Raw genomic sequence first — 10,923 nt, forward strand, 5'->3', positions numbered from 1 at the left:
ACAAAACTGAAACACCATAGAACTGTGTCCTCATATCCTACTGTCTAACAGATTATTTGGTACATATTAGTAATAAATGGATGAATTCAATAAATTGATGGAAGCTCCTAGTAAATATCGAGTTAATACATGGATAGAGGCTTCTAATAAATGTTGAAGTAATGAATGGAAAGGTAAGCTCAAGGAAGCCAAGATTTCATGATTAGGAGGGTCGACTATAGTCCCTTCAAATGATACTTAATTTTATTTCATACTCAAATAATGATTAAAGTCTCTCTTTTTGGATAAATTATGTTTTTTAGGTTAATGAATTTTAAAAAGTGGTAAGATAAGTCATTAGTAAGTTGTTGCTTTTAACAGTTAAAGCATTGAAATTTGTAGATCATTTTTTCCTGAACAGCCTGGGCAACATACCTAGACCCTGTGTCTACAAAAGCAATTGTAGATCATTTTTGTTTTTATATAAGTACCCTTATAATTGCCCTACCAATACTGGTTCATTGGAAGATGTCAAAATACAATAAAAGGCAAGATTAGTGGTAGAGCTGAAAAATTAGAAAATTAATTAGAAAAAAACAGAAAAATAGTCTGGTTTCTTTGTCTTGGGCAAAAGCAGTCCGCATCTCCAGATATTAGCTCCTGAAGAATTCCTAAAAAATCTTCAGTTTTATGTCTTCTGTTGGAATAAATGCCCAGCAATCAGAAGAAAGTGGGATGTCTTTTTAGTTGGAAACGATGGATCCAACATCATTACCTTGGAGTTTAAACCACTACCTCAATTGCTAACAGTACCCGATAAGGTTCTTTCCACCAATGCCCAAGGACAGTTTTATTCTGGTTCCTTTTCCAAAGGACCAAATCGCCAGGTTTTAGATCAATCAAAGTCTGATAAGTAAGATCAATCAAAGTCTGATAGGTAAGTATTTTGGAAATGCACTTGAACCTACTAGGGATAATTCGGCAGGTATCATAAGTCTCATGAAGCATTTATTTATATTACTTTGTAATGGTATAACGTAGGATTGGAAGTAAAATTTTCAAATACATGGGTGGGGGGAGGCTGTTAATTCAAGAAGAGATAATCTGTGGGTCCCAGAAGGGGTTGATTTATTGTCATCAATCAATCATGACTAATGGCAATTTGAAGGGCCATGAAATTTGTTTTTCTAAACTGTTGATAATTTTAGTTTTAGGACTCCGTTAGTTCTCTTTACTTTTCCTAAAGTTTGGGGTAAATCAGTGTGTGGAGTTATAGCTCCCTAGCAAGGGAAAGCCTCAGTCCATCCAGAGAGTAAGCAAACAACAACCCAGACATAGTCATAGTTTATTCCAGGGAATTATTATGGGTTGGGTACTTTAGAAAGGTTAATTATTTACTTGATGTCTTTGATATATATAGGCTTATTCAGATTGTCCATTTCTTCTTGTGTGAGTTTTGGCAGATTGTGTCTTTCAAGGGGTTCCATTTTATCTAGGTTATGAAATTAGTGGGATATAGTTGTTCACAGCATTTGTTATTATCCTTTTAATGTTCATGTCATCTGTAGAAATGTCCCCTCTTTTATTTCTGATTTTAGTAATTTGTGTCCTCTCTCTTCTTAGCGTGGCTAAGAGGTTCATTGATTTCATTGATCTTTTCAAAGAACCAGCTTTTGGTGTGATTACTGATTTTTTTTACTTTCAGTTTTACCAGTTTATGCTTAACTTTTATTATTTCTTTTCTTTTGCTTACTTTAGATTTAATTTGCTCTTCTTTTTCTAGTTTCCTGAGGTAGAAGTTTAGATTATTGATTTTTAGATCTTTCTTCTTTTCTAATATATACATTCAATGCTACAAATTTCCCTGTAAACACTACTTTGCTTCCTCCCATACACTTTGGTAAGTTATGTTTTTATTTTCTTGCAGCTCAAAATATTTTAAAATTTATCTTGAGATTTCTTCTTTGACTCATGTGTTATTTAGAAATGTATTGTTTAAACTCGACATATTTTGGAATTTTCTAGCTATCTTCCTATTATTGATTTCTAGTTTAATTTCATTGTGGTCTGAGAGTAGATATTGTATGATTTATATAATTTTAAATTTGGAAAAGTGTCTTTTATGGCCCAAAATGTGGTCTGTCATGGCGAATGTTCCTTGCATGTTTAGGAAGAATGTTTATTCTGCTGTTGTTGAATAGTCTATAGATGTCAACTATATCAAGATGACTGATGGTGTTGTTGAGTTCAATTACATCCTTATTGATTTTCTGCCTGCTGGTTCTGTTCATATCTGATACAGGGGTGTTGAAATCTTCCACTATAATAATGGATTCATATATTTTTCCTTGTAGTTCCATCAGTTTTTTGCCTTAGTTAATTTGACGCTCTGTTGTTAAGCATGTACACATTAAGGATTGTTCTGTCTTATTGCAGAATTGACCCCTTAGCATTACATAATGCTCTTCTTTATTCCAACAAACTTTCCTTGCTTTGAAGTCTGCTCTGTCTGAAATTAAAATAGCTACTCCTACTTTTTTTTATTCGTGTTAGCATGATGTATTTTTCTCCATTTACTTTTTATCTATATGTGTATTTACATTTAAAGTGGGATTTTGTGGACAACATAGAGTTGGGTCTCATATTTTGAACCACTCTGACAATCTCTTTTAATTGGTGCAGTTAGACCATTGATGTTCAAAGTGATTATTGATAAAGTTGGATTAATATCTACTGTATTTGTTATTGCTTTCTATTTGTTGCCCTTGTTCTCTGTTCCTATTTATGTCTGCCACGATTTTTCTCCTGTGTGTGTGCGTGTGTGTGTGTGTGTGTGTGTGTGTGTGTGTGTGTGTGTGTGTTAGAGAGACAGGGTCTTGCTCTGTAATCCAGGCTGGAACCTAATGGTGTGATCATAGCTCACGGCGGCTTCAAACTCCTGGGCTCAAGTGATCCTCCCACTGAAACCTCTAGAGTAGCTGAGACTACAGGTGTACACCACCACACCCAGCTAATTTTTAAATTTTTTATACAGACGGATCCACTTTATTTTTTAGGCTGATATCAGATTCCTAGGCTCAAGAAATCCTCCTGCCTCAGCCTCCCAAAATGCTGGGATTACAGGCCTGAGCCACTGCGTCCAGCTGTTTGTGGTTTTAATTGAGCATTTTATATGGTTGTATTTTGTCAGTCTTTCTGCCTTTCTTTCTTTCTTTCCTTCTTTCTTTCTTTTTCTTTCTTTCTCTTTCTTTCTCTCTCCCTCTCTCTCTCTCTTTCTTTCTTTCTTTCTCTCTCCCTCTCTCTCTTTCTTTCCTTCTTTTTCTTTCTCTTTCTTTCTCTTTCTTTCCTTCTTTCTTTCTCTTTCCTTCTTTCTTTCTCTCTCCCTCTCTCTCTCTTTCTTTCTTTCTTTTTGAGGTGGAGTCTCACTCTGTTGCCCAGCTGGAGTGTAATGGCGCAATCTTGGCTCACTGCAGCCTCTGTCTCCTGGGTTCAAATGATTCTCCTGCCTCAGCCTCCCGAGCAGCTGGGATTACAGGTGTGCACCACCACACCCAACTAATTTTTTGTATTTTTAGTAGAGATGGGGTTTCACTATGTTGGCCGGGGCTGGTCTCGAATTCCTGACCTCAGGTGATCTACCCACCTTGGTCTCCCAGAGTGCTGGCCACACCCGGCCAATTTGAAGCATTTAAAAATCTTTATTGCTTCAAATATTTCTTCTTTTTCTTGCTTCTCATTCTGATATTCCCCTTATATGTACATTATACCTTTTGTAGTTGTCCTACAGTCCTTGAATATTCCGTTCTGGGTTTTTTTTTGTTTTTTTTTTGTTTTTTGAGACAGAGTCTTGCTCTGTCACCCAGGCTGGAGTGCAGTGGTGTGATCTTGGCTCACTGCAACCTCTGCCTCCCGGGTTCACGCCATTCTTCTGCCTCAGCCTCCCGAGTAGCTGGGACTACAGGCGCCCCCCACCATGCCCGGCTAATTTTGTTTTGTTATTTTTTAGTAGATACGGGGTTTCACTGTGTTAGCCAGGATGGTCTGGATCTCCTGACCTCATGATCCACCCGCCTGGGCCTCCCAAAGTGCTGGGATTACAGGCGTGAGCCACCGTGCCCAGCCCTGTTCTGTTTTTTCAATCTTTGTTTTCTTTGCCATTCAGTTTTGGAGTTTTCTGTTGAGAGATCCTTTAACTTGGAGATTCTTTCCTCAGCCATTTCAGTCTACTAATAAGCCCACCAAAGGCATTCATCATTTTTCTTACAGTAGTTTTTTTTTTTTTTTACATCTAGCATTTTTTTTTTCAGGATTTTCATTCCTCTGCTTACATTGCACATCTGTTTTTGCATACTATCTACTTTATCCACTAAGACCCTTAGCATATTAATCATTGTTTTAAATTCCTGATCTGATAATTCCAACATATCTGCCATGTCTGGTTCTGATGCTTGCTCTGTCTCTTCAAATTCTGTTTTTTTTCATTTAGTATGTAATTTTTTTCTTAATAGCGGGACATGATATACCAGGTGAAAGGAGCTGCTGTAAATAGGTCTTTAATAACGTGGTGGTAAGTTGTAGGGGAGAACAAGTGCTCTGCAGTTCTATGATTAGGTCGCAGTCTTTTAATGAGCCTATGCCTCTGGACTGTGAACTTAGTTCCCTCCTCCTTCCACCCTTAATTGGGACAGGATAGCTAAAGCAGGCTAGACTTGGTATTTTCCTTCCCCCAAGTCACTGAGGCTCTGAAAAAAACTCCAGCAGGTTAGACTCTAGTTAACTAGTTTTTACTGAGGGCAGTCCTTGTTAAGAACATAGTCCTCTAGTCTATTTCAGAATGATTCATTTTCCCTCCCCCTGCTGAAAACAAGTGAGGATTTTCCTAACATACTTACTGTGAGAACCAGGTCAAGCTCCTGGGGATGAGTCACAAAATTGTGAGTCCACTCCACCCACTTGACTGGATCCCCCTGGAATTTTTAACTCTCAGACTTGTCCACACTAAGCATCCAGCAATTCACTGATCACAGTTTAGAAGTTCTTATCCTAGCACTGGTTCTGTGGCCATTTCCACTCATGAGTCTCTGCTCAGGTAAGCTGTGAATCCCTGTATTCATCTATCTGGCTCTCCAATATTGGGGGCAGTGTTTGCCCTGTATCTTCATCTCTTTCATGGATCCAAGAAAAGTTGATTTTTCAATCTATTCAGTTTTTTTATTTAATGTTACAACAGAATGACAACTTCCAAATTCCTTACATATGGAAATAAACATATATGTTTTTTACTTAGAAACTGTTCTGGCTTCAAAACATTATTTATTAATTAAATTAATCATTTGTATAATGTCTCGAACGTAGTTAAGGATCTGAAATTTACCACGTTTGCTTCTCACAGTAAATACTTATTTGTAGCACTGTAAGAATTTTATAAAATTTACCCCTAAAAAAAATTATTACTCTTGCATTGCATGAATACCATTACAAATGTTTTATTTATATATGTATACACACATATTTACATTTATATATGGAAATTTAAACGTGTCGTAGAAGCAATGATAATTTATTTAACTCATAAAACCAACATAGGAAATATAGGAAGTATAAATCATGAGAAGTTTAACTGTGGTCCTGTTCAAAACAAAATATTGTATTGACATTACTTTTATATGGTATTGAAATTTAAAGATTCTGAATCATGCTAAAAGTTCTTCTTTTATCTTGGAAATAACTAAGGCCTTGTCTTTTTACCTTGTAAGTATGGTAACAAGGGCTATTCAGTAAATTCAGGACTCACAAAATAAACACAAAGAGTTCGATGGCCTTTTTAGTGTGTGTGCTGCCAAAATGAGTACTTTGATGACTTTTTTGTTTACTTTTACGTGATTGTTTATCTAAACTATATATTCTTAGAGTGAGCACACAATAATTGAATGTTTTGGTTTTTTGTTTTTTTTTTGATTGTTAATCTTTAGAATTTTCTAAGAGAGGAATAAAACAGAGAAACAGAACAAAATGAGAGAGTTGACTTCAGATAAATATAAAATTACCACCTTAAAAGGCTAATTATGCTTTCTCTGAAAAAAAGAGAAAGTTTAGATATGGAAAAACTCATTTTAACATGTACACACACAAAAGAGCGTTATAATAGCTGATTTAAAGACAACTTGGGCCCTAGACAATTTTATCCACCCATACAGTGAAAAATCCAACACTTATTAATCTTCAAAGTAAGAACACAAAGGAAGAGTTGTCTCCTATGTTAAATTAAATACTCTTTTTTTTAGACAAGCAAGAAAATTTCCTCATGAAGGCTTCCTCACTTTTTGTTCTAAAGCACCTCTCATATGAACAATCTTATTCTTGTCAAAAATAGCTAAAGAGGGTATTGTAATCTCAAATTGTCTCTGGTAAAACTGTACCAGTTAGACAGATAAACATACAAGTTAATATTATAGTGTGAAAACATAAGGGAAGTAGGTTTTGTCAAGTAGAAAGCAGGTTTTAATTAAGAAGGCCCTATGAGTACTGCAGTGTTCCCTAAAATGGCATTTGTGTAACTCATGTCTTTATAAATTGGCCAAAGGTTAATGGTCACCAAACATGGGGTGGACAAACCTCCTGATTCCAAGCAGATAAAATTAAAGTGCAAACACAAAGACAAAACTAAGGAGGATGTCTTTGCATAATTTGTAATGGAGACTCAAGACAAAGTTGGTTCAAAGAGAGTGGTCCGAGGAGACCTGAACTTCCCAGCCCCCAGGGCCAGTACAAGGATAGAATTGTAGGGCCTCTGCCTGGTATCTTCTTGTAGACTTTTTCTCTAATTGACAACTTGGTAAGCAGACAGACCATAAAAGGAACAGCTGGAAGACTAGACAAGGGACGATACAAGTTTCACCAAGGGACGATACAAGTCTGATCAGATAATGGAAGGATGCCAGGGCACCTAATTCCTAAGAAAACAAAATAAAATTCAGTGCGAAGAACTTCAACAAAACATTGGAGCTCAATTCAGTATAAACTTACCTCCTCACTGTGTGCCAGGGGGCCTCAATCAGAAGACACAAGATTCCAGATGTGACGTCCACACTAGAGAGTTGAGGATCTTAGCCTGCAGCAGCAAGGTCTCAGCTGAATCTTGGTGGAAACTTCACTTCTGTCAATGACTTGCAAACAAATATCACCAGGGGCACACTCTAGGCAGAGTTCGTTCTCCACAGGCCCTGAGCATTCCTGCATATTCTTGCTGAGGATACCAAATTGCAGAGCTATCTTTCTGCTGATTCTGAGTAGTTGCTGTGGCTCATCACATAGGTAACTAAATACATGAAGGTAGCCACAGCATTGAGACAGCCACATGGGAAGGAGTCCCTGAAGAAACTCCAACCACCCTGCCCACAGGGGTGGAGCCTCAGGAAGTTCAGGATGTTTGCAGAGCGGGGAGCCTGGCCCCATCTCTTCTGTGTGGAAACTGGGATTCGAACTGCTGAGTAGGAAGCGCTCTAGCAGGGACTCTGGCCTAGCGAGAGTCCCTGTTTCCCCCTTTTCTTTCTTTTCGCCCAATAAAACCCTATCTTACTCACCATTCAAATTGTCTGCGAGCCTGAATTTCCATGGCAGTGGGACAAGGAACCCCGTCTTTAGCTGAACTAGGGAAAAGTCCTGCAACAGCATGATTACTGCTCATTCAGTAGGTGAAAACGACTGGCTTGATTGCATCTTGCTGTAATATTCGTTCCTAGACCTTTGGCCCTGGGCAATTCTCTTAAAAAATAACCCACTGTGGGGGCCAGGCACGGAGGCTCACCCCTCAAATCCCAGCACTTTGGAAGGCCAAGACGGGCGGATCACCAGGTCAAGAGATTGAGACCATCCTGGCCAACATGGTGAAACCTTGTCTCTACTAAAAATACAAAAATTAGCTGTAGTGGCACGTGCCTGTAGTCCCAGCTACTCGGGAGGCTGAGGCAGGAGAATCACTTGAACCCAGGAGAAGGAGGCTGCAGTGAGCCGAGATCACGACACTGCACTCCAGTCTGGTGACAGAGCAAGACTCCATCTCAAAAAACAAACAAACAAACAAAAACCACTGTGGGTTGGGTGCGGTGGCTCATGCCTGTAATCCCAACACACTGGTAGGCCAAGGTGGGCATATTGTGTGAGTCCAGGAGTTTGAGACCAGCCTGGGAAACATGGCGAAACCCCATCTCTACAAAAAGTAACAAAAATTAGACTGGCCTGGTAGCGCGTACCTGTAGTCCCAGCTATTTCAATGGGGCTGAGGTAGGAGGATGGCTTAAGCCTAGGAGATCAAGGCTACAGTGAGCTGAGATCATGGCACTGCACTCCAGCCTGGGTGACAGAGTGAGACAGTGTCTCAAAAAAAAAAAAAAAAAGTAACTGCTGTCATCTGACCTTCCATGCCTCCCTGTTGCAACTGGGGCTCAGGAAACCAGTGCAAATATGTTGACACTCTGGTTACTGCTTTCAGTAGTAAAGCCCTTCATTGTTGATCCAAGTGTGTTGTCTCTGTGTCAGCATTCATGAAACCTGCAAACTAATCTGTCAGCTTGCAAGGAGAATAAAATCTCCGACTCTTCACAGTTCTTGATCAGGAGGCGGCAAATTCTTTTCTGTAAAGAGCTAAATATTAAATATTTAAGGGTTTGTGGCCACATAAGGGCTCTGTCAAGTATTTTTCTGTATTGGTTTGTTTTGAAACAACTCTTTAAAATGTAAAAATTTCCAGGTGCAGTGGCTCACAACTGTATCCCAGCACTTTGGAAAGCTGAGGTGGCAGGGTGGCTTGAGCCCAGGAGTTTGAGAGCAGCCTGAGCAGCATAACGTGACCCCATCTCTACAAAAACTAAAACATTAGCTGGGCATGGTGGCACACATCTATAGTCTCTGCCACTCGGGATGCTGAGGTCGGAGGATTGCTTCAGCCCAGAAGGTCGAGGCTGCAGTGAGCTGTGACTGCATCATCGCACTCCAGCCTGGGTGACAGAGCAAGACTCTGTCTCAAGAAAAAAAAAAAGTAATAATCTTTCTTAGCTTTTAGGCCATACAAAAACAGACCACAGATAGGCTTTGGCTCCAGTTTGCCGACCCCTGCTTTTAACACACATTTTTTAATCAAACAAAGTTAAGTTTATTGGCTGTTTGCTATAATCAAGACCACATATTATGTGTATCTGTGTAGTATTTCTGCAAGAAGGTGTTAGACTAGATCTGTTCAATTTTGTTTTTTTGTAAGGCAATTTTGGAAAGGATTCAGTGATATGGGGCTTTGCTCTGTATTGGTTCCTATCACAAAGCAAGGGTAATTTTATGATTGGGTCTCTTAATTTTCTCTAGAATAGAGATTAGTAAACTTTTTCTGGAAAGGGCCAGATAGAAAATACTTTAGGCTTTGCGAGTTACATATGGTTTCATTCATATATTCTTCTTTTAATAATATTTTAAAGAGTTTGTTGAACTCTTTAAAAAATGTTTAAACCATTCTAACCCAAGGGTTTTTAAAACGTGGGTTACGAGTTACTTCCTCTGATATGCCTTCCCAGATTCTCAAATTCAATGTAGATTCCCCTCCCATGTATTCTCCTAGATTTTCGTGAATGCTAGATTCATTTATATACTGTTCACTACAGTGCCTGGCATATGGTGGACACATAATGTTTATTGAATGCAGGAATAAGAGTGTAATTATTTGTGGAATCCCATCACTTAATGGTGAGAGACAATATACGAATGGGAAATGGCCAGACTATATGTAACAACAGAATTCTGACCCATAACTGCTGCAGCAAACAGATTTGGCCTGCAGAGTTGTATTTTTCTTTATCTAGAAGGTGGGAAGAATGAAGTGAGGCTACAGCTGTAAGTGGCAAAGAAGTAGAAGTCACTCAAAGTGGTCATTTGGGGATCTGTGTTAAGATATGATTATTACTGATTGGTCTTGTTTTTTCTTATTTTGTTTTTTAGAGACAGAGTCTTGCTCTGTTGCCCAGACTGGAGTACGGTGGTGATTATAGCTACTGCAACCTCAAACTCCTGGACTCAAGCAATCCTCCCACTTTAGCCTCCCAAGTAGCTGGGACTACAGGCACATATCTGGCTAACTTTTTATTTTGTGTAGAGACAGGGTCTCCCATTGTTGCCTAGGCTGGTCTCAAACTCCTGGCTTTAGGCAATTCTCCCGCCTTGGCCCCCCAAATTGCTGGAATTACAGGCGTGAGCCACCACACCCAGCCCTTGTTTTGTCTTGATTCATTATGGTCACAGAGTGGTTTTATCTGGTTGTTGGTATTCGGAATTTATTTTTATTTAACAGGAGAATGTAATGATCCAGCTGTTAGTGCCAATCCAGATTCTGAATGGCAGAGGCTGCTCTTCACTTTGTCTATAAGTAGGGGGAGTGGAACTGACTTCTCTCACTACTGCAGTCCTGACTATGCCCATATCAGATCCCTTATCAGATTTATGCTTTATATAATAGCAAACAGCTTGATAGGTCTTTGTTCAGTGTTTGGACCATATAGTGGAGCTTTGGTAACACTAGAACTAGAGACTTGTGATTAAATCTCATTACCATCAATGTTAAGTATAGCCTTGTGTGGGAATGTTACAGAGAAAAGGACTTGGAGACTTACCGAATCGAAACTTTATGTCTCGGGAACTCTAAGGATAAAGGTAATTTTAAAAAAAGAAATGGAACAATTTTTTCTATTTTGGATAAAATAACAATTGAATATTGCATTGGTCAGGGGGCTCCAGAGAAATAGAATATATATAAAGAGATTTATTGAAAGGAATTCACTCACATGATTATGCAGGCTGGCAAGTTTAATATCGGCTGAACCAATCAATGTCCTAGTTGGAGTCCAAAGGCCAGAAAGCTTCTGCAGAACCAAGGAGATCCAATTATCCAGTTTGAAGGCCATC

The sequence above is a fragment of the Pongo pygmaeus genome, chromosome 1 (genome assembly GCF_028885625.2).
Source record: "Pongo pygmaeus isolate AG05252 chromosome 1, NHGRI_mPonPyg2-v2.0_pri, whole genome shotgun sequence".
NCBI lineage: Eukaryota > Metazoa > Chordata > Mammalia > Primates > Hominidae > Pongo > Pongo pygmaeus.